Here is a 22,368-nt window from a genome sequence, read left to right on the forward strand (position 1 = left end):
ATACTGAGGCATTCTGTTGTGTACTGTAAAATAATGAAATACATTTATCGTCCATGCAACCAGCTTTTAATTATATTCAGATGATTTATTTAAGTGTTTGCTAACAGTTACAAGCCAATAACAACCAAAGACTTGTAATTTAATTCAATTCATTTATTAAAGTGCTTGACAACAGCCAAAAAGGCCAATAACAGCCAATCACTAATGCATACAATAATAATGAAGTAATAACAAAACATATTACACAAAGAAATTGAGTAAACATATGCAAGTACAGTATTTAATATCACAGTAAAATACAGGAAAACCCAAAATGGAACAATATTATACACAAAGAAGAATAAATGTAGAAATATTAATATAAGCAAATAATCCACCTAGGGAACACTAATATAAATGTAAAATGTTAAAGAAATACAAAAAACAGATAATCAAGCTACTTGTTTCCGTACTTTGAATTGCCATCTTCAAGAGGAACATAGTGCTTGATTATTTTTTAGTGCTCTGTCTGACGACAGGTCCATATGAACAGGATCCTTATATCCTTTTCTCGGACTGGGACCTGTCCATATACGTTATTGGCAGATGATCCAGAAGTGGTTTGCCATTGCCTTCTTCTGTGTGTGAATGGAGTAATTGTTGGGATGCAACGGAGGAAAACTCCGTGTTGCCTAGACCACGGCCTTGCCCAACACAAGTTATAAATCTGAGCAATTATAAAATTGAACAGTGTGTCGTTTAGAAGAATCTATCTGTCTATTATAAAAATTCGTGATTTGTCGTCGTCGTCAACCTATTTGTCGCCATTCATTTGACGTCAAAAAATTACGTCATCAAACAATGTTACGTCATATTTGTTTACTCGGCATTGTTATACCAACACAATAATGCCGAGTAAACAAATGACGTTTCCTAGGTAACCATTGTTGTCGATTTGTTGATATTGATCTTAACACATCTTTGTGACCCGTCTTCGTTACACTTTTTCGCCGAATGACCTTGATAGACGAAAGGAATATTTTGCTCTAGTACTTTAATATTAAGGCTATCCGATATTCCTAGGACTTTCAAGGAACGGAATTCGTCTTTCGGAATCGTTTTAGACTAAGTGGGTTAAATCTTTCTATTACGAACATCAATGTTGTACACGCCAATTGATCGATTGTCATGAACCTTGGTTTGTCTTTGAAGATCCCCTGGCGTGCACTCGTAGACTTAAATTAAAACATTTACGTCTAATAAGTGGCATTTATACCCCATCTTTTAGCACTCTTTCAAACATGACAGCTGAAAATGATGGGATTTAGGCCTACGTTTATAACGACGTTCAAAACCTCTAGATTTAGCATTCTATGACGGATATACATGCTGAGTCTACTGAGACCTCTTCGAATGCTGTATGATTCGTATGCAAGCAACAGAAATACATTTTTCTTTCCTTGTCGACCATTTTGTAGGCAAGTAAAAGAGTAATCCAGCAGATGCGAAGAACTAAATTGTGTATTAATCATTCCTTAAGACTGTAGTCATCCAAAGAACGCACGGAGGGCTGTTCCCGCTAACATGCGACCTAGACTTATCCGACACGTGAGTGATATTTTAAATTTGGGGAGAGTAAATTTGTACCATTATTCAGGCCTATTGGGTTTCTATTGCTTCGATAAAATGGTGGGGATGGACCGCTTTCCCCTTCGGAATCATCCGAGGCCTCGCTTCAGAAATGCCGTCAGCAGAAAGATTTCTTGGATATTGTCTCAGAGACCTCATAGGAATTATCCACTGATGTTTCCCTCTGTATCGGTCTCCTTAAGACGCAGTAACGCCTCTGTCCAAACGTTTCTTATTGCGTGAATAGTTACAGACATGAAAATGATTTAGTATTTACGTTGTTGGAAGATATCATAGGCCTGTAAAACGCAGTAAACAATATGGTCTATAGTCTGTGAGGCCCTGTCATAAATTTGAAAGATTCGAAGTCTGAACATCACTACCAAGCAACAGCAATCAGAGAGCATAAAGTGTCATTTATTCTTTCTAAATTGATACCGAAAACGCATTACAGAGAATCTGACCTCCCATGTTTGTAAGTTAGAAATCAATTTCGGAAGCAATTGTATTTTTTTGTAGGAAAGTGTTTGTTTTGCATACCTTCACAAAAAATTATTACCTCTTTCGAATATATGCAGTTTGATATCGGGGAAAATACCGTGTTTGCCCCTTGTGTCAAGTCAGCTTCTCTTTATAACTTGTGTTCAAATCTGTGGTGCAAATACCTTTCATATTTGGTTATATAGCAAGTTCTTTATTCAAGATTTCTGTCTTCTGGGTTGTTGCGCTGTGTAGTCTGGTCGATGTTAACGTTTCAGAGGATATACTGCCTCCGTCATCAGGGCGATTCATCGGAAACTTTGGTTAGCATCGACCAGACTACACGGCGCAACAACCTAGAAGACAGAAATCTTCAGACTCACCGCTGTGAAAACCTCAAATCATACAAGTTCTTTATTACAGTTCTTTTTTGAGTAAGTTGTAAGTTTGTCTTGGACTTCGTGTACCGTAGGATTAAGCGTGTATCGGAACATCACACACCAAGATCGAACTCGCTCGAGACTTCTTGAAAACATGCACTAAAAAAAACATCACTACGTAGGCATACGCTTCTCGACGAAACATTTAAAATGGACTCCGTATTGTGCGTTCACTTTAGGCACGTCGTGTGCCCGATGTTGGAGGATTTCATATGTCGATGACCGGAAGCGGGTATATTAGGTTTGCACGTCTGGACTACGACTATTAGATCGCAAATCGAGGAAAATATTCAGCGATTATTCCTACTTAAATTATATTTGTGTAGTGACCAGACCATGATTTCAGTCGAAACGAATATTAACTAAGTCCATGGGCAGAGCCCTTCTTGAAAGGATAATAGTAGCTCAGCTAGTCAAAAATTCTCCACTTTATTACGGTGAAGATGGCTGCCACATTGAATATCGTACATTGTGGTCCGATAACTGCTGCCTTCAAATGAACTATACATTACCATCTACCGGTGGAAACGTAAACTACTGGAACAAGCTCCGAGAGTTCGGTCAACTTCTACCTTCTGTGCCTTTAAGGATTGTATTGGGGCCGTTGTGTTTGTCCTGGATTGCCCGAAATAATTGAATGGCTTCTCACGGCAAGTTGGTACGACATCGGTAAAAGGAGCACGTAATGATCATATCAGGACCAGCCAATGACAGAACACGGTGGAGATTGCAGGAAAATGTTTTTGTGTGCAGCAGAGGGGGAAACAAGCAGGCATTCATCCGAGCTCATTAGTGCGAGCCATTACTCAGGCGGATTTGCTACTGGACTGGACCACACAGATTGAAATCGCCTCAGGAGAAGTCACAGCTGAACAGCATTAGCCCTGCTCACCTTTCATGTACACTTTTCGGGGTTTCTTATTTCTTCTTCTCCTTCTTACCATAAGTAAATTGATTCTTTTGTTTGATTTTTCGGATATTTATTTCTGGTTGAATAACTTTGTCGTCATCTGTGTGATTCCTATAAATACATTTGCCTTTCAGTGGCCCACTTTAAAGTGCAGAGATGTTTCTATCCCCCAGAAGCAACACTTTTATTCCTCATGATTAGTTCATAGGACAAAGTTCAGGGCTTGTTTTCTCAAGGAATCCGACGTAAAACTCAGGTCTGACTCGTCTTATCGCTGTCTTTTTCAGCCACATTATTCGAATTATAAATGGGCTGCTTTGGCGGGGCTTAAGTCCTATAGGAAGTCAAGGACTCACATCCATATTCTGGCAAAAAGGCCACGAAATGTACGACTGCCAAATAGCAGAATCTTATATTTTTGAGGTCTGCAGTGGAGAGAGGATTTTGCTAAGCCAAAAGTCGTTGCTATAGTCGACAGCAATTGTTAAACAGCAGTTGCTAGTCTGTGAACTTCGCATGGATGGCGCCATAGGGTACATCGGCCGAAGAAAATATATAGTTCATTGAGCAAAGAATAAAAGATCACAATTCGGAAACTGTGTACGTAAGTTTGTACTAAAGTACTTAATTTGTTAGTCGATTAGTCATACACATACATACATTTCCTATACTTTCTTAAATAACATTAAATATGTAAATATTGTTCAAATTTGACTCCACTGTTATTTCATAATTAAGATTATTTCTCTAATATTTAAATGTACGTATTTACTTAAAATGATATTATTCTTACTTTGTAGTTTATAACATTCGCTTTCGACATTTAGCCACGTCGTGCGATGGACGTGGTTCATAAAATAATTTCAGTTGTAAAATTTGAGGTTTTTACAGCCGTGAGTCTGAAGATTTCCGTCTTCTGGGTTGTTGCGCCGTGTAGTCTGTTAGATGTTTACCAACATTTCAGAGGTCATGCAGCCTCTGTAATCAGGGCGATGATTCATTGATGGACATCTACCAGACTACACTACGCAACAACCCAGAAAACAGAAATCTTCATAATTGCAGTTGCCACTATACCTGTTGTCTATCTTGAGTGTGACTTGGCCTCTCACACGCAGGAGGGAACATTTTTTTAGTGTGTTGGAGACAATAACGCTGAGAATATTTACACTTACGAGAGAAGAAAATAGCAGGAAGATGGAGAAAATTGCTTAGGTCTATCGAGGAGTTTTATAATTTGTATTATTAACCAAGCGTTTGCTGTTATCGCCGTCAAATCAAAAAAACATTGATGGGAAGTTTCACGTAGCTCTTCCTAACGTGGCACTAAATTATTCGGTTCCGCAAATGACGTGGAATTTCATAACCAGCAAAGAAGCCTGAAAATTAATTTTCCAAGGATTCTAATGCACGAATTTAAATGAAATTTTGCTTTAATTTCCATCGTTTGTGTTTTTCATTTATAAGAATTAATATCGCAGTTTGCAAGTCTTTTATTTGTTTCATAGATTCTATCAATTTCGAGGTTTGTAAGTTCTATGGTGAATCGAAAGGAACTGGGAAGAATTTGTTGTTTTATTTAGTACTTGTGGAGAGTCTAGGGAAACGCACGGATGATGCAAACAGGAAAGTTATTTTTATATCTATTTCTAAAAAAGGCAAGTATTCATATATCATCCAGCTGTTTTGTCTCTGCCTATGATTATGGTGTGAAAAGTTATTCTAAGTAAGAAGGTGAATGAGACGACGAGTACGGAAGACTCTCATTATACGCGCTTTGGCTATCCGCGGGTTTATTTCAGTATCATGACGAGCATCAATATCCCATACGCGATCAAACTTTAAATCCTTTTACCAGCGTCGAACCTCCTTCATGCGTATCGAGGAATGTAATTCAGAAGATACGCATAGAATCTAAAACTCTTTACAAAACGTGCCCATGTGAATACAGAATGTCAATAAGTGATGTCCATTTTCATTAGAAACAAACGTCACAAAGAATATGAACCACATCGACAAGATCATTACGGGAATTTTAACGTCTATTTCACATTCAAAGTGGAATTCCAAATCTTAAGTTAACTTGTACCTGGAAGCCCACTCGTCTAGATAAGTGGTAAGAGATACAGAAGTTATCTGTAACAAACAACTTCATATCGCAAGACGCTCAACATAAAATGACAGCTTTATCATATCTCTATGAAGATAAGTGTAAGCCTATTTGTAACTGCGCCCCAGTCGCAAATACCATAACCGATCACTCCAGAAGATTTAGGTGAAGGGACTGCGTTTGTTTTACTTAAAGAGACAATTCCTCTTGTCGATTGTCGTTATTTAAAATACTGAACTGAACAACTGGTTTTGTTATGGTGTGAACATATAACAGCTCTTTTGAAAAAAGGGAATAAAATTTGCTTTTCGCTACAGAAAAGAGGATAATTGTGTTAGTGAATATTGACAATTTCATTATTATCATACCAATAAGGTTTCTGTTCGTGCTCTTATTACTGCGCTAGAATAGAAAATGTACGCGTTCTGGAAGTTACACAACCAAGACTTGAAAATCGATAGTTTTTTATTAAAATGGCATTTACCGTTACTGAACACAAATTCCTTACAGCGTTTATTACATGTCTGAAATTATTTTAAAATCAAATACGTCTTTGATACATATGTCAGATATCAACTGAATCTTCATAAACTTAAGTATTAATTACACCCTCAAAAATAGTTCAATGTTACTTAGACAAACTTCTTAATTGTACATATTTCTAAAAGACGTGGCAATTATTTGTTTAATTACATCTCATTTTCATAAATGAATTATATTTTTGTGAGATGCCTTAAGTTTCCATCAAAATAAAATAAAACACTACGAAACAGGCGACGATACAAACTGTAGTAAATCGAAATTTGTTTTAAACATCAAAGTTGGTGTCTGAGTAAAACTAAGTAACCGCTTGCGCCATGGGGGAAACTACCGAACAATGGAGGGCCGCAATTGGCCGGTGGAGTGGCGGAAGACCAGGGAAGTGCGTGATTATGGAAAGTTTCGCTGGTAGAAAACGCGACAATGACAGTTTCAGGTGGTTCAGCTGTTTTCTATTGGCTTCGCTCCTTGTTATCGGCTGTGTTGAACTGAATCCGGGCCCAAACGGAGGAGAGGTAAGATCTGCAATTCTTTAAACTCTCATTTATGCCCATGTTTAAGTTTCATAGGGAACGTTACAGATTGAATGTCATGGGGATTCAAGAAATATAAGCCATTTTCATAGGAAGTGACTTTGCGACGTTAAAATTAACACAAAGTAGACTAACTGGAGATTCAGCTGTCGATATTATAGTTTCTTGTGGGGATGTAAAGGGTTTCTTGTCAAGGTTATAACTTTCAGTTAATGGAGAAATTGTGTGAAAATAAAATGTCGGAAATTATAATAATAATAATGAAACCGTTCACATTAACATGAAATAGTGAATTATATTGTGCACCAAATTAAATGTAACCCAACAAAATTGCCGTGCTCCGGAATAAGAAATTATACCAAAATATGATCTAACCAAGTATAACAGACATTTCCAGTGTCTCCAGTGGTTACTGGTCACTAGGACGCTGCTCACAAAAGTTGCGCGAAAGTTGTGCAGATGCAAACATGGCGTATTCACGAGAAGAACGTGTGTCCTTTCTCTTTTTCTCATCTTCCTGAAACATTTTGCAATGCGTATACTCACAAACAAATAAGACAACAATGCACCGACTTGTAACAATGCTTCGGAAGATTTTCGAGGGTTTAGAGAGACAATTAACGGTACCAGAATATTTTTCGTCATTTCATTTCTCTGTTGGAACAAAATGAAAAGTACCGCTCCGTAATGGGGCCTTAGCCCAAACTGCGAAATAAACTGTTTTATTGCAAAAATTATTCTGCAGGCACATTGTTGGAACTGGACGTGGTCATACATTACCATTCCAGTTATTTATGCATGGGAATTTCTGAAACAAAGAATTTGTTATAATAACTCGGGAAGTTTGGAGGAACTGAGAAAAGAGACTTGCCAACATTGACCAGGAAACACTTCGAAAAGTCCCGTAATACATACTACATATTTGAATGTTTATTTTCTAGAAGGCTCTGGATGTTCTCAGTATTTGCTATAAAGCTGTTCTACAAATTCTCGCTAACAATCAAGATCTAAGTGAAAAAGTTGGCAGTGGAACCACGGATCACGAGAATTTGACGTAAATACGTCTCTGTATTTAAATTAAATTTATGTCTCTCTTGCTTGCGTTTTAAAATCTTGAGTAAGACATTAAACTAACCCCCTCTTAACTGACCCCTCATACTCAAGTGTTTTAATCCCTTCTATTCATTGTATTAATTTCCTAAATATAATTTAAATACAGAGACGTCAATTTTCGTAATAGTTCTCGTAATCGTAATATATCGATTGAGTAGTATGACTTGAATGTTTAGTATTATTAGTATCAGTTCACTTTGTCGGTGCTGGTACTTCAAACAGTTGATAACGTCTCCTTTCACATTTCTTCATTTCTTAAATAGTTCTGATGTTTTAGTTCTTTACGTCGCTGTTCGGAGGCCAACTGTCAGTCAAATCTTAATTTTCAGGAATGCGATGTGCTGTTTCTGGAGCAGTGATTATGCGACCGTCTTCGTAGTTGATGATCTCGTCGTTGAGAAGCGTCATTTGTTTGATGACGTCATTTTTTAATAGAGACGACAAATCACAAATTTTTAACAACAAGAACTAAGAAAAGAAAACGTGTCTGTCTTGTTGTTATACATGCCACCAATTCATGCAAATACTTTGTTAATTCGTATTGCGTCCTAAGCGTACTTTCCAATATATATATGAAATGTGTAATATTTGTGAACTGGCAAGTCACTACCCAGCTGTATCTACGTATCTCGTATATTTGTAACATAAATCTTATCTTTCGTAACAACTAAAGGCCTACCAGTGTAAGACATTTATTTCATTGGAATTCCAAGAATGGCAAACACTTCTTTCTAGATTATTCTACATGCAGAACGTGACCACAGGACACTTTGGCTGTGCCAGTCATAGATCATGATTCACCCAAAGATTCCTTGCGTCACAATTCCTCGATTCCAAAGGATATCTTGTGATAAGTTCATAAGTTTCAAAGTTATTGTTTACTTATCTCGATGTGAAGTGTTAAACAATTGGATTGATAATAAGCTTTACCTATAATCTTTTATGATTATAAATATGATCTTACATTCATATAGACATAGACTTTAAAATGGGTTTTTAATATACCGTTCATCTTTTGTTAAACAATTGAATAGATATAAGCATTATCTGTAATACTTTATGATAATAAATATTATCTTACATTCGTACAGACAGTTTAAATGGGTTTCTTTAATATGTCGTGTATCCCTTAGTGGCGATAGACAAGTGCTTAGCCAGAATACCACATATGAGAATAAATATTTTAGAAAATGAATACGAGATGGTATGATGTATGGGGCGGAAATATGGGGATTGGAGGAGGGATGGAAAGAAGTTGATGTAATCCACGGGAGATTTTGTAAGAAGGTCCTAGGGATACCAAGGGTCGGAGCAAATGGGGTAGCCGAGGTGGAACTGGGGAGAGACAGCAGGAGGAGCAAGGTTTTATGGTTGGTCACAAAATTTTGGTTAAGGATTTTGCAAATGGACAGGGAGGATTTAGTAAAGAGATGCTACGACTGGCAGGTAATGAACTTGAAAATTGGTGGATGGGCTAAGGGAGTAAAAGAGGAATTAGATAAATTAGGGTTGGGGTATATTTGGCAGGATCCGCAAGGAAGAAGCGTGGGCAGGACGTGGGAAATTTCAAAGGAGAGACGCAACGCCATAGAACGACAGAACGTTTTTGCTAAAATTAGAGAAAAGAGATCTTTGGCGTTGTACGGGGAGATGAAATCAGGGTGGGGTAGACAGGGTTACACTGTTTGTTATACGAGGGTGGAGAAGGAGGGATGGGCATGGTTCAGAGCGGGTATTTGGAAGCTGAGAGGGATGAGGGGGGGCATGGATAGAAAAATATGCCCTTTATGTGGGGCGACAGAAAGCGAGATTCACATACTATTAAAGTGTACGGAAACCGGGAGGTGGAGGGAACAGCTCCTGAGGAACAAATGGTTCACCGTTGGTGAAGAGTTGGCCTTCAAGAAAACTTTAAGCACTACGAATGACACGGAGGTCAGGGATGTAGGGAAATTTCTGTACAAAGTAAGATATAAAAGACAGGTCAAAATTAGGAATTTAGAACTGCCACTGGGGTAAAAGGCACGAGAACAATACGAAAGAGTTATGTAAATAGTATTAGGGATTAAGGAATAGTCATGTAGAGTAGCATTAGTGAATAGTTGTAGTAAGCAGTAGTGCTAATAGTCCTACGTATGTAAGGACTGTGGCCGTGAAAACCTGGTGTTAGGCGGCCACAGATCTCTGTATATAGTTCTAAACCAAATATATTATATTATTATTATTATTATTATATCGTGTATCTTGATACAGTTTTAGTAATTTAGTAATTCAGAATAATTTTACGTCCGTCTACTTCAGTTATATTTCATGTTAATAAAGTAATGAGTAACCGCACATAATAATTCATTCGTATTGTAAGATTGAAAGAAGTGCTGTTTAGAGTACACTGAAATTCCAAAGGTGTTCCTTATGCCACATCAGCGCGATGATATCAGCTAGGCAACTAAGGAATAACTACAATAATGATATAAAAAAGTAAAGTTATCCCGGTACGTGCCATAGAGGCGCTTGGGGGAGTGGGGTATAGCTCCTCTCTTTCTTGACATTTCGGCACTAGATGGGGGTGAGTGGTCAGCATCACGCCCCGGCCGCACTTTACTCCCCGGGGAAAGGACCTCGGTACCCATCGGACAGCAGGCTGGGTGGGGCCCATAGCCAGTCTGCACGCAGAGGCTTGAGGAAAAATCCTCAGCCCTCGCCTGGGATCGAACCCCAGTCGCCAAGCTCGTAGCTAGTCACTACACTGACAGCTACGCCGGCTCATACAATAATGATATATGTAGCAAAAAGATTTGTGATTTGTCGTCTATCAAAAAGTAACGTCATCAAACATATGACGCTTCTCAACGACGAGATCACCAACTACCAATACAGTCGCATGATCACTGCTCCAGAAGCAGCATATCGCATTCTTGAAAATGAAGATTTGACTGACAGTTGGCCTCCGAACAGCGACGTAAAGAACTAAAACATCAGAACTATTTAAGAAATGAAGAAAATTGAAAGAAGACGTTATCAACTATTTAAATTATTAAACACATGACCACTGGTAGCATTTTAAACACTTGAGCAATCCCATACTCTTACTGAAGATTTTAAAACGCAACCCCTTGGGGGGTGTTGTTCAAGTGTTTTAACCCCCTTCCTTTCATTGTATGTCGAGTAAACAGAGGACGTTTCCTAGGTAACCATTGTTGTCGATTTGTTGATATTGATCTTACACATTTTTGTGACCCGTCTTCGTTACACTTTTTTGCCGAATGACCTTGATAGGCGAAAGGAGCTCATTTGATATATTACGATTACGAAAAATGACGTCTCTGTTTTAAATTATATTTAGGCAATAAGTACAATGACAGGAAGGGGTTTAAACACTTCGGGGGGTTAGTTTAGTGTCTTACTCAAGATTTTAAAACGCAATGAACCCCCCCGAAAGGGGGTTCGTCAAGTGTTTGAACCCCCCATTCGGGTTGGTTACTTTAGTTTATTACTCAATATTTTAAAAAGTGTTTTACCACCCTTCCTTTCATTGTATGCCGAGTAAACAGATGGCGTTTCCTAGGTAACCATTTTTGTCGATTTGTTGATATTGATCTTACATATTTTTGTGATCCGTCTTCGTTACACTTTTTTGCCGAATGACGTTGATAGACGAAATGAGCTCCGAAAGGAGCACTTTGTTCTAGTATGGGGCAAAATTCTACCCAGGGTTATTGTTCATACAATGATGTTCATGTAATTACTGCAACAATGTAAATTCAGTTATTTTTCATTCCAGTGGCTCAACAATGACAAATAAATATGGACAAGCCTATATGTTGTTTCTATCACACCAAAGGGTTAAGAACTCGTACAAACTACCATTTCATTGGTCACTTTATGTAGAATAAGTTTTTTCCTTCGTCACCATCCATGGAGATGAAGGCAGTATGTTCCTCCTAAATGTTGGTATCTTCCCAGAAGTTCACACTTCGTCATAATGGAGAACACTAACATCGATATGTGGATTATCTATTCCGAACCCAAGCTTAATTCTTTCGTAAGATAACATTGGCCTCTCACTTATCACATATCTTATATCAAGACGGTCCTGTCCGTCCGTTTCCATGGTTTATTTTCACTAAGACTGAACGGGTTTTTATGACGCGAAACTTTGAAGTTATATCTGGTCGGAAACTACTCCAGAAACTGATCTCTAAGGTTTTTAATTTACACGTCTCGCCAGCCTCATAAGAAGGAAAGTACTCGTCATTCAAGAATGTTAGTGTATTGGGGCCAAAGTTAATTTTCAAGTATTTTTGTCTTTAGATACGTTATCAATTCTGGACTGCAGGCCAGACAAATGCAAAGTAAATAAATTAAACAACGATATAGCCTATATCAAAAGTTAACTGTCTCTTAAATAGAGAACAGGTTTTATATTTGTTATCTAAACTATGTCTGAGAATATGCAATTGCCATTTGATGTGACTACCTATTAATTTTAGATAAGTGTAAGCTAATAATCCTACAGTATCTGAAATCCAAATAGGCTTGTAATAGAATAGAAATTTATACTACTTGTTAATGTACTTGTACTAGTATCCGTATTATGAAACACAATGAGAATAAATTTGAAGAAAGATAAGTAAGTATAAGCACTGTAAGCAATAAAAGATACCCTAAATCTTGGGGATAATAATTTTACTCCAAAGATAAGTTAACTTTTTACGAAATTCGGCAAACAGCCTTGATCATAACGATTCATGTGTCACAGTATGCAATTCAATGACGGACTCATGTGGACAGTGAAATAGATCCATATATTAAGTCGGAGGATGACTTGACTAACACTGTAAGAACGTCAAGAATAAATATAATGTACTGAGTCGGTTTCATGAACCAGACAGTTATTAAAGTGCACGTTGTTCTCAAGTGAAGTCACTTATTTGCGTTTTCTTCAACCAGGAGAACTCGGCCACGACCCTGCACGACGGAGTTCTTCTCAAGTACAAAAAGAGATCTGGTTCAGTTGGACTGCACGGACAGATGTACGGCATCAGAATGGCTTCGTTCCTCTTCGCGCGGGGCCTCAACAAGATGGAGGAATTCCATCTGGCTTCAAACGTCGACTTCGCTGGGGCCTTTGACGACGTGGTCTTCAAGTACAGATTGAAAGGACAAGATATTTATAAGACGTGTTTCATACAACTTAAGCATAAGGAAAACAAACTTACAATTACGCGCAACAGCCTCATACATCTGTCTGGAGATTTCAGTTTGGTCAAATATTTCGAATCGTACTGTCAAATTAAAAAGGGTGTTTCTAAAGACAGTAATCTCAAACTGTGTGGTTCGTTTGATGACTTCGAGTTTATAATTTACACTAATGCCAGGCTGGATACCGACTGTGAAGTTGGAGACGACAAAGACCCAGTGAGCATATTGAGTTCAGGGTCAAATGAAGGGAAATATGTAACTTTCGATGAGGAATCTGATAAAGAAATTTTCGACTTTTTTGAAGAACTCTCAAATTATTATAATTTTCTTCTGAAACTGAAATTTCTGGTGAATATGGGAGTATATGTAGATAATGAAATTAAGCAAGAAAAGGAGAATATTGATAGAAACTACAAAAACAAAGCCATAAAAGAGAAGCTGAAAAATTTAAATTCTAAGCCGAGCAGAGATGACTTAGGACAACTGATCAAGCAGAGGGGGAATTGTAATTTTTTATTTTACAAAGAATTCTTGCAGAAAGTGAAAATATTTCAATGCCAGTCAAATGAAAGTACCTTCGAAAATTTAATTAAGAAAGAATTTCAAGAAGCTTGTCATACATCACCTTCAGGCACAGATTCCATCTACAAAGAGCTCGAGGAATGTGTGACTCAGTGGTGGAAGAAAAGTGGCAATGTACCTTGGCTCAGTGAATGTTCGCGTTTCTGGCAAAATATAAAACAGAATCGGATTGAGAAGATAAATGAATTTTCGGATAAAGACGTTCAAGAATCCATTGAATATGGTATACGTTTCACTGAACAACATATGCAACCGCTGTCTGAAGCCTTGCAACGCAGCAAATTATTAAACGTCATTTCCAAAAAAAATTGTGGAACTTTATCCAAATTGAAAATATATCAGGCTCTCAATTCTTTAGGTCAAGAAAATTCATTATTTATTAGTTTAAAATCGTTATTGGATCGACGTGAAGAAATTCTTAAACTCTGGCCTTACAAGTGGAGTTCTGTCTTGGTCATTGATTGTGAGGAAGGCTCTGACAATGATGATAAGAATTTGACCGATATTCTTACGGACATATTGCAACTTCATCAGAAAAAGTGTGTTGTAATTTCACAACATAAACATCCACATTTGGCTTCCCAAATTCAACAGAAACTGGAAAATTTATACGCGGAGTATGAAGATGACTGCAATTTGTTTGACTTGGATAACAAATCACAGGAACTTGTACTGGAAAAAACTGTTGATTTTCAAGGAACGGAGGTCCCTTTAGAGGCACTGATAGGTAAAGACCCTCTTGAAGATATAAAGCAGAGTATAAACTCACAAGCTTTGTCCTTATTGTTGAGCAGGAAACGGAAAATGTGTATTGGCAGAAAGTTGTCTGATCCTCCCAGTTGCTATGTCTCACGCATATTGGAGCATCATGTGTATTTGTATGATTATATTCTGAAGTCAGCAGACACCACTATTACGTTTGCAATTACTGGGTTAGAACCGAGCAAACTGAAAGAGTACTTACATACCAGCGAGAAAGTGTATGAATTTATATTTGATGAAATTTCAAGAAACTATGGTTTTAAGATTGTAGACCCTTCCAACAAACCTATAGGGCATCATAATATTTCTCAAACAGTCAACCCAGAGGAAGTTAGATACGTTATTCTTGGAAACAAACACCCAGAAAGTAACTTTAAGGAACTGAAAATATTTTGCAAAAATGTGCATTGGGTTCATAGGGAAGACCGTTACTTTGTATGGAGAGACTCGAGTAGTGACATTGATGTCATCCGCAAATATATTTACAGAACTAAATGTGAGTCGTATGACGTCAAGAGTTTAATGGAACACAATGGCTCCACCATGTTGCTTGCAGCTGAACCAGGAATGGGAAAATCTACGTTTCTCTCCCATATGGAACATGAAATAAGGAAGTGGAAACATTCGATGTGGGTGCTAAGACTGAATCTAAATAAACACACGAGTAGACTGGAAAGTACTAAATTTGAAGAAGAATGCATGGACAAATGCAAGGAATTCCTGTGGGAAGCCGCTCATTCGAAGGAACAAAAAGATTTAGAACTAGAAAAGAAAATATTCCTACATGCGTTGGAGCAGACAGGGAACTTAGTTGTAATATTGGATGGATTCGATGAAATAAGTCCAGATTACAGTAGTAAGGTAGAGAAGTTAATAAGAGAAATAAGGAATAAAATTGATTCGAAGATTTGGGTTTCATCACGTTCCACCTACCAGAAAAATTTGGAGAAGACCTTGATGAAATTTGCTTTTACGTTACGGCCATTTACGAGGCAGGATCAGATTACTTTTTTGGAACAGTTCTGGAATAAAACAAATGGAAAACTGAACCAAAGAAGTCTGCGAAATTTCGCCGAAAAGCTGCTCAGGTCGACTTCAAAGAACTTTAGCGACGAAGATGGAAAATTTACGGGCATTCCATTACATACAATGATGTTAGCTGAAGCTTTTGTGAAGGAAGTTGAAAATTACTGCTTAAGTGGGAAGGTTAATTTACCAGAAAACTTTAATTTACTCGATCTCTTTAGGAAATTTACGGAGACGAAATGTAATATTTACTTGAAAGAGAAGAACGATATGGATTGCTCAAAACGTATTCCAAAACAGTTGAGACAGAAGTACGTAAAGAAACACATGATTCCAGGGTTAATGTCGCTGTTCTCCCGCGACGAACTCAGTCGGCTCCGTGATACAGAAGTTCCCAACTACTTGCAAAAAGCAACGAAATTCTTTCAAAGTGGAGAAGCAGATCAATGTGGAATGATAACTGACTTTACGGAAAGCAGGCCGAGTTTTATCCATCGATGTTTTGCTGAATATTTTTCTGCCAAATGGTTTACAGAGAACTTTTCTAAGTGTGACAGTTTCATTTCAGACACTCTTTTCAACCGAAGGTACGAGGTAATACGGAATATTTTCGACAGGATGCTTGCAGATAAAATCGGACTCCATGATGCTGTTTTGAACAATGACCCGGAAGCTGTCAATAAGTTGCTGGGGGAGGAAACAGATGTGAACAGCGTAGACAACGGTGGTAGAACTGCGTTGCATTTGGCAGCTTCGTATAATAGCTTAATTATAAAAACATTATTGTCAGTCACAGGTGTTGACACCAACATATCAGATGGAGTCCTTAAGTGGACACCGCTGAGGTACGCTGCCAAAACGAGATCATGGATGGCTGTGGACAGCTTGTTACAGGGTGGCGCTGACGATAATGTGCTTCCTGAATTTTACCAGGACCAGAAGTGGAGACATGCAGCACTGTACAAATGTGCTGAGAAGGGACACAGAAACTTGTTGGTCTTCATAATGAACTCCGGTTTTGATATTAATGCCGTTGTATCGGATCCTGAAAGTAAATATCATAAATTACCTCTTCTTCACATAGCTTTATTGTACAGCCAAGAGAAAGTTGTAAGACTTCTTATTGAAAGGGGCGCTGATATTAATGTTCGTGGCTTCAACAATGACACTGCTCTTCACTGCGCTGTTGAAGCTGATAATGTAGACATTATGACGTTATTAGTAGATAAAGGAATGTCTGTGAACGAAACGAGTACAAGCGGCGAAACTCCGCTACACTACGCAGCCTACCGTGGTAGGCTGAGAGCAACAGAATTTCTAGTCAAAAGAGGCGCTGATTTAGAGGTAGCTAACACAAATGGCCGGACTCCGCTGATGGAGGCTGCATCTGGTGGCCATCTAGAAGTAGTTCGTTATCTTACAATGAAGGGAGCAAACGTAAATGCTTGCAACAATGGTGAAACTGCTCTCCACTTCGCTGCTGACGATGATAATGTAGAGCTTATGACGTTTTTAGTAGGTAAAGGAATCTCTGTCAACGAGTCGGATAGAAACGGCGATACTCCGCTACACTACGCAGCTCTCCGTGGTAATCTGAGAGCAACGGAATTTCTAGTCGAAAGAGGCGCTCATTTAGAGATAACTAATGCAGAAGGCCAGACTCCGCTGATGGAGGCTGCATCTGGTGAGTCTTTAGAAGTAGTTCGTTATCTTACAATGAAGGGAGCAGACGTAAATGCTTGCAACAATGAAGGCACTGCTTTCCACTTGGCAACTGAAAAGGCAGATTTGGACATGATGGATTTCTTACTGGAAAAGGGCGCGGATATTAATGGCAGCAATGTTGAACTAGGCATAAGTCCGTTAGAAGTTGCAATTGCGTATTACAACTTAAAGACAGTGAAGTTCTTAATTGAAAGAGGAGCTGATATTAATGTTCGCAGCTTAAAAAATGAAACTGCTCTTCACTTCGCTGCTGAACGTAATAAAGTAGACATTATGACGTTATTAGTAGATAAAGGAATGTCTGTCAACGAAACGACTAAACGCGGCAAAACTCCGCTACACAAAGCAGCTCGCCATGGTAATCTGAGAGCAACGGAATTTCTAGTGGAAAGAGGCGCTGATATTAATGTTCGCAGCTTCGACAATAGAACTGCTCTTCACTTCGCTGCTCAAGCTCATAATGTAGACCTTATGACGTTATTAATAGATAAAGGAATGTCTGTCAACGAGACGAGTACAGGCGGCGAAACTCCGCTACACTACGCAGCTCGCCGTGGTAATCTGAGAGCAACAGAATTTCTAGTGGAAAGAGGCGCTGATATTAATGTTCGCAACCTCTTTAATGAAACTGCTCTTCACTTCGCTGCTGAACGTAATAAAGTAGACATTATGACGTTATTAGTAGATAAAGGAATGTCTGTCAACGAAACGACTAAACGCGGCAAAACTCCGCTACACTACGCAGCTCGCCGTGGTAATCTGAGAGCAACGGAATTTCTAGTGGAAAGAGGCGCTGATATTAAAGTTCGCAGCTTCGACAATAGAAGTGCTCTTCACTTCGCTGCTCAAGCTTATAATGTAGACCTTATGACGTTATTAGTAGATGCAGGAATGTCTGTCAACGAGACGAGTACAGGCGGCGAAACTCCGCTACACAAAGCAGCTCGCCATGGTAATCTGAGAGCAACGGAATTTCTAGTCGAAAGAGGCGCTGATATTAATTTTCGCAGTTTCAATAATGAAACTGGTCTTCAGTGCGCTGCCCAAGGTGGTATTGTAGACCTTATGACGTTATTAGTAGATGCAGGAATGTCTGTCAACGAGACGAGTACAGGCGGCGAAACTCCGCTACACAAAGCAGCTCGCCATGGTCATCTGAGAGCAACGGAATTTCTAGTCGAAAGAGGCGCTGATATTAATTTTCGCAGTTTCAATAATGAAACTGCTCTTCACTGCGCTGCCCAAGGTGGTATTGTAGACCTTATGACGTTATTAGTAGATAAAGGAATGTCTGTCAACGAGACGACTACAAGTGGCAAAACTCCGCTACACTACGCAGCTTTCTTTGGTAATCTGAGAGCAACGGAATTTCTAGTCGAAAGAGGCGCTGATATTAATGTTCGCAGCTTCGACAATAGAACTGCTCTTCACTTCGCTGCTGAACGTAATAAAGTAGACATTATGACGTTATTAGTAGATAAAGGAATGTCTGTCAACGAAACGAGTAGAGGCGGCGAAACTCCGCTACACGTCGCAGCTCGCCTTGGTAATCTGAGAGCAACGGAATTTCTAGGGGAAAGAGGCGCTGATACTAAAGTTCGCAGCTTCAAAAATGAAACTGCTCTCCACTTCGCTGCTAAAGCTGATAATGTAGACCTTATGACGTTTTTAGTAGATGCAGGAATGTCTGTCAACGAAACGAATAAATACGGCGTTACTCCGCTACACTTCGCAGCTTTCTTTGGTAATCTGAGAGCAACAAAATTTCTAGTGGAAAAAGGCGCTGATATTAAAGTTCGCAGCTTCAATAATGAAACTGCTCTTCACTTCGCTGCTGAAGCTGATAATGTAGATATTATGACGTTATTAGTAGATAAAGGAATGTCTGTCAACGAAACGAGTACAGGCGGCGAAACTCCGCTACACAAAGCAGCTCGCTATGGTAATCTGAGAGCAACGGAATTTCTAGTCGAAAGAGGCGCTGATATTAATGTTCGCAGCTTCGACAATAGAACTGCTCTTCACTTCGCTGCTGTACGTAATAAAGTAGACATTATGACGTTATTAGTAGATGCAGGAATGTCTGTCAACGAAACGACTAAACGCGGCAAAACTCCGCTACACTACGCAGCTCGCCATGGTAATCTGAGAGCAACGGAATTTCTAGTGGAAAGAGGCGCTGATATTAAAGTTCGCAGCTTCAAAGATAAAACTGCTCTTCACTTCGCTGCTCAAGGTGGTATTGTAGGCATTATGACGTTATTAGTAGATAAAGGAATGTCTGTCAACGTGACGAATAAATACGGCGATACTCCGCTACACAACGCAGCTTTCTGTGGTAATCTGAGAGCAACGGAATTTCTAGTCGAAAGAGGCGCTCGTTTAGAGACAGCTGACGCATTTGGCCATACTCCACTGATGGAGGCTGCATCCGGTGGCTCTTTAGAAGTAGTTCGTTATCTTACAATGAAGGGAGCAGACGTAAATGCTTGCAAGAATGATGAAACTGCTTTGCACTTGGCAACTGAAGGGGCACATTTTAAAGTGATGAATTTCTTAAAGGAACAGGGCGCGGATATTAATGGCAGCAATGTTGAATGAGGCAAAATTAAATTAAAATTTCCAATTGAGAATAACGACTTACAGACAGTGAAGTACTTCATTGAAAGAGGCGCTGATATTAAAGTTCGCAGCTTGGACAATGAAACTGCTCTCCACTTCGTTGCTGAAGCTGATAATGTAGACCTTATGACGTTTTTAGTAGGTAAAGGAATCTCTGTCAACGAGACGAATAGAGAAGACGAAATTCCGCTACACAAAGCAGCTCGCCATGGTAATCTGAGAGCAACGGAATTTCTAGTCGAAAGAGGCGATGATTTAGAGATAGCTAACGCAAATGGCCGGACTCCGCTAATGGAGGCTGCAGATTATGGCCATCTAGAAGTAGTTCGTTATCTTGTAATGAATGGAGCAGACGTAAATGCTTGCACCAATTATGTAACTGCTTTGCACTTCGCAACTAACGGGGCACATTTGAAAATGATAGGTTTCTTACTGGAACAGGACGCGGATATTAATGGCAGCAATGTTGAACGAGGCACAAGTCCGTTACAACTTGCAATTGCGAAGCACAACTTACAGACAGTGAAGTATTTAATTGAAAGAGGCGCTGATGTCAATTTCTGTAGTAGTGAAGGCAGCGAACCGCCACCTTTACATGTCGCAGTGCATTTTGGTAACTTGGATGCCTTGAACTGCTTAATAGAGGCAGGTGCTAATCTGAACCCGCGCGATGCAAACGGCTTCACTCCACTTCATTACGCACTTTCACGCAACTATACTGAATTAGCAATGCATTTGGTGGAGAAAGGTGCAGACGTAAATATTCCGAATTCTGGCGGAAGATCACCTTTACAACTTTCTGTAATTAAGGACAACGTAAAATGTGCAAAACTCTTTGTGAAGTTTAATGCTAACGTCAATTACCAAGGGCCCACAAAATTGACCGCGCTCTCAATGGCCATCAGACTGCGAAGGATAAACTATAATTATAACGTCATGAGCACAGGTGAAAACGTGATTTACTATTGCAAATGGACCTGTTTGCAACTGAAGTGTTTTGATTACAAACAGTTCTTCTGATGCAGCCCCCACTGTCACAAAAACACAAAAGACTATATACAAATAACACATGTTCTTGTATACACTGCTAATAGCAAACAAATTACAACTTGTGTTGGGCAAGGCCGTGGTCTAGGCAATACGGAGTTTTCCTCCGTGGCATCCCAACAATTACTCCATTCACACAGAGAAGAAGGCAATGGCAAACCACTTCTGGATCATCTGCCAAGAACGTATATGAACAGGTCCCAGTCCGAGAAAAGAGTGGAAGGATCCTGTTCATATGGACCTGTCGTCAGACAGAACAATAAATAATAATAATAATAAAAAATAACGGTTTAAGAAGGTATTATACACACAAATAATATTATATATTGTTACCATGTATTATTTGCATGTTTTATGTCTTATAAGGAGGAATTATGGCGTAATGTAAAAAGTTGTTTTGTTTTATTATAAGCCTATTATAACAGAAAGCATAATAATGCACGTTCCTGAGCCGATATTACAGCTCGTCAAAAACTTCAGTGATGCTGATTTGCTTCATACAAATGATAATCATTGCTAGTAATACAACATCGAATTTACAGCTCCTCCGCAAAGCAGTTTCAGAGTTTGTTGGAACTTTGTTCACATCATTGCTAAAGTAAACTTTATATTCTGCAGGTACAACATCACTTATCATCCCAGAATCAATGGCCCTAGTAAGTGTTACGCAAAAAGTCACAATTAGCCAATTTCACTCTATTGAAGCTAGGAAATTCATAATGTATTAGAAGTGGGATATTACTATACCACTGAAATGAAATGCTTATTATTCTACAAAAATATATCGTCTCATATTTCAGGTATTCATGATGATGATGTTAATGATATATGGAATCATTATTGTCTAACAGCAAGTATTGTCCTTTAACGACAAATAATACGCTTAATCAAATATCTAATAATAAGTGGAAAAAAAAATATAACAAAAAAATAAAAATGGACTGTCCCCAGTTGTTCTTGATTTCCAATGTACTTGTAATTAAAGGAAATGTTACAAAATTCAATTATACTTTCTCTAGATTTTAATAACTTAAACTCTCTAACACTCCTTTTGTTTTATAACTTTTAAAACATTTGATTGTCAGATGTTTATATATATTCTGCTGTATTTTCTGGTGGTTTTAGTACAAATTGATTCAACGGCATACCTTCACTTTAAATTACAGTAATTGCCTCTTCGTAAGAATAAGAAACTTGGCTTTCGCAGTTTCGAACATTCAGAATATCAACTGAAAAAATCTAAAATTTTATTATGATCTAAATCTTATTTAACCTTAGAACTAATTAGTTTTGCAAACTAAACACAACGGCATCTTTTTAGGTGCAGTAAATATAAAATAATTTTATGGTGTTATTTTGTTTCATTATTTTTAAAACAAAAACCCGGTAGCAGGAAAGTGGACTGTTTGCATTATCCGTAAGCGACCTTCCGTGGCATTCCCATTGCGAGTATAATTTGGTGTTACGTTGTGGTTATTTTGCAGTTAATCTGTCTTCAATGGCCTATAGATCGAGAATTCAGTTACAGGAATTCTGCAGAACGTTTTACGAGCAGATATGCAGTCTCTTAACCTAACGTATAAAGGAACTAAAAGAATTTGTAAGTAAATAAATAAATAAATAAAATGTGAATGCTTATTTGACTAAACCTTCACAGATCCTACATTC

General features: G+C 38.5%; 1 pseudogene across 1 annotated transcript; it reads left to right on the forward strand.

Moving 5' to 3' along the window:
- The first annotated feature begins 5,550 nt into the window (after positions 1-5,550).
- On the forward strand, positions 5,551-22,332 carry LOC147873376 (uncharacterized; annotated as a pseudogene). The gene is made up of 2 exons (XR_015535869.1): positions 5,551-6,603; positions 12,685-22,332. The product of XR_015535869.1 is annotated as an uncharacterized LOC147873376 (transcript).
- Positions 22,333-22,368: the final 36 nt, after the last annotated feature.

The sequence above is a fragment of the Zootermopsis nevadensis genome, unplaced genomic scaffold (assembly GCF_977971745.1).
Source record: "Zootermopsis nevadensis isolate Lab colony 2312 unplaced genomic scaffold, Znev_1.0 Znev_ptg000019l, whole genome shotgun sequence".
Lineage (NCBI taxonomy): Eukaryota > Metazoa > Arthropoda > Insecta > Blattodea > Termopsidae > Zootermopsis > Zootermopsis nevadensis.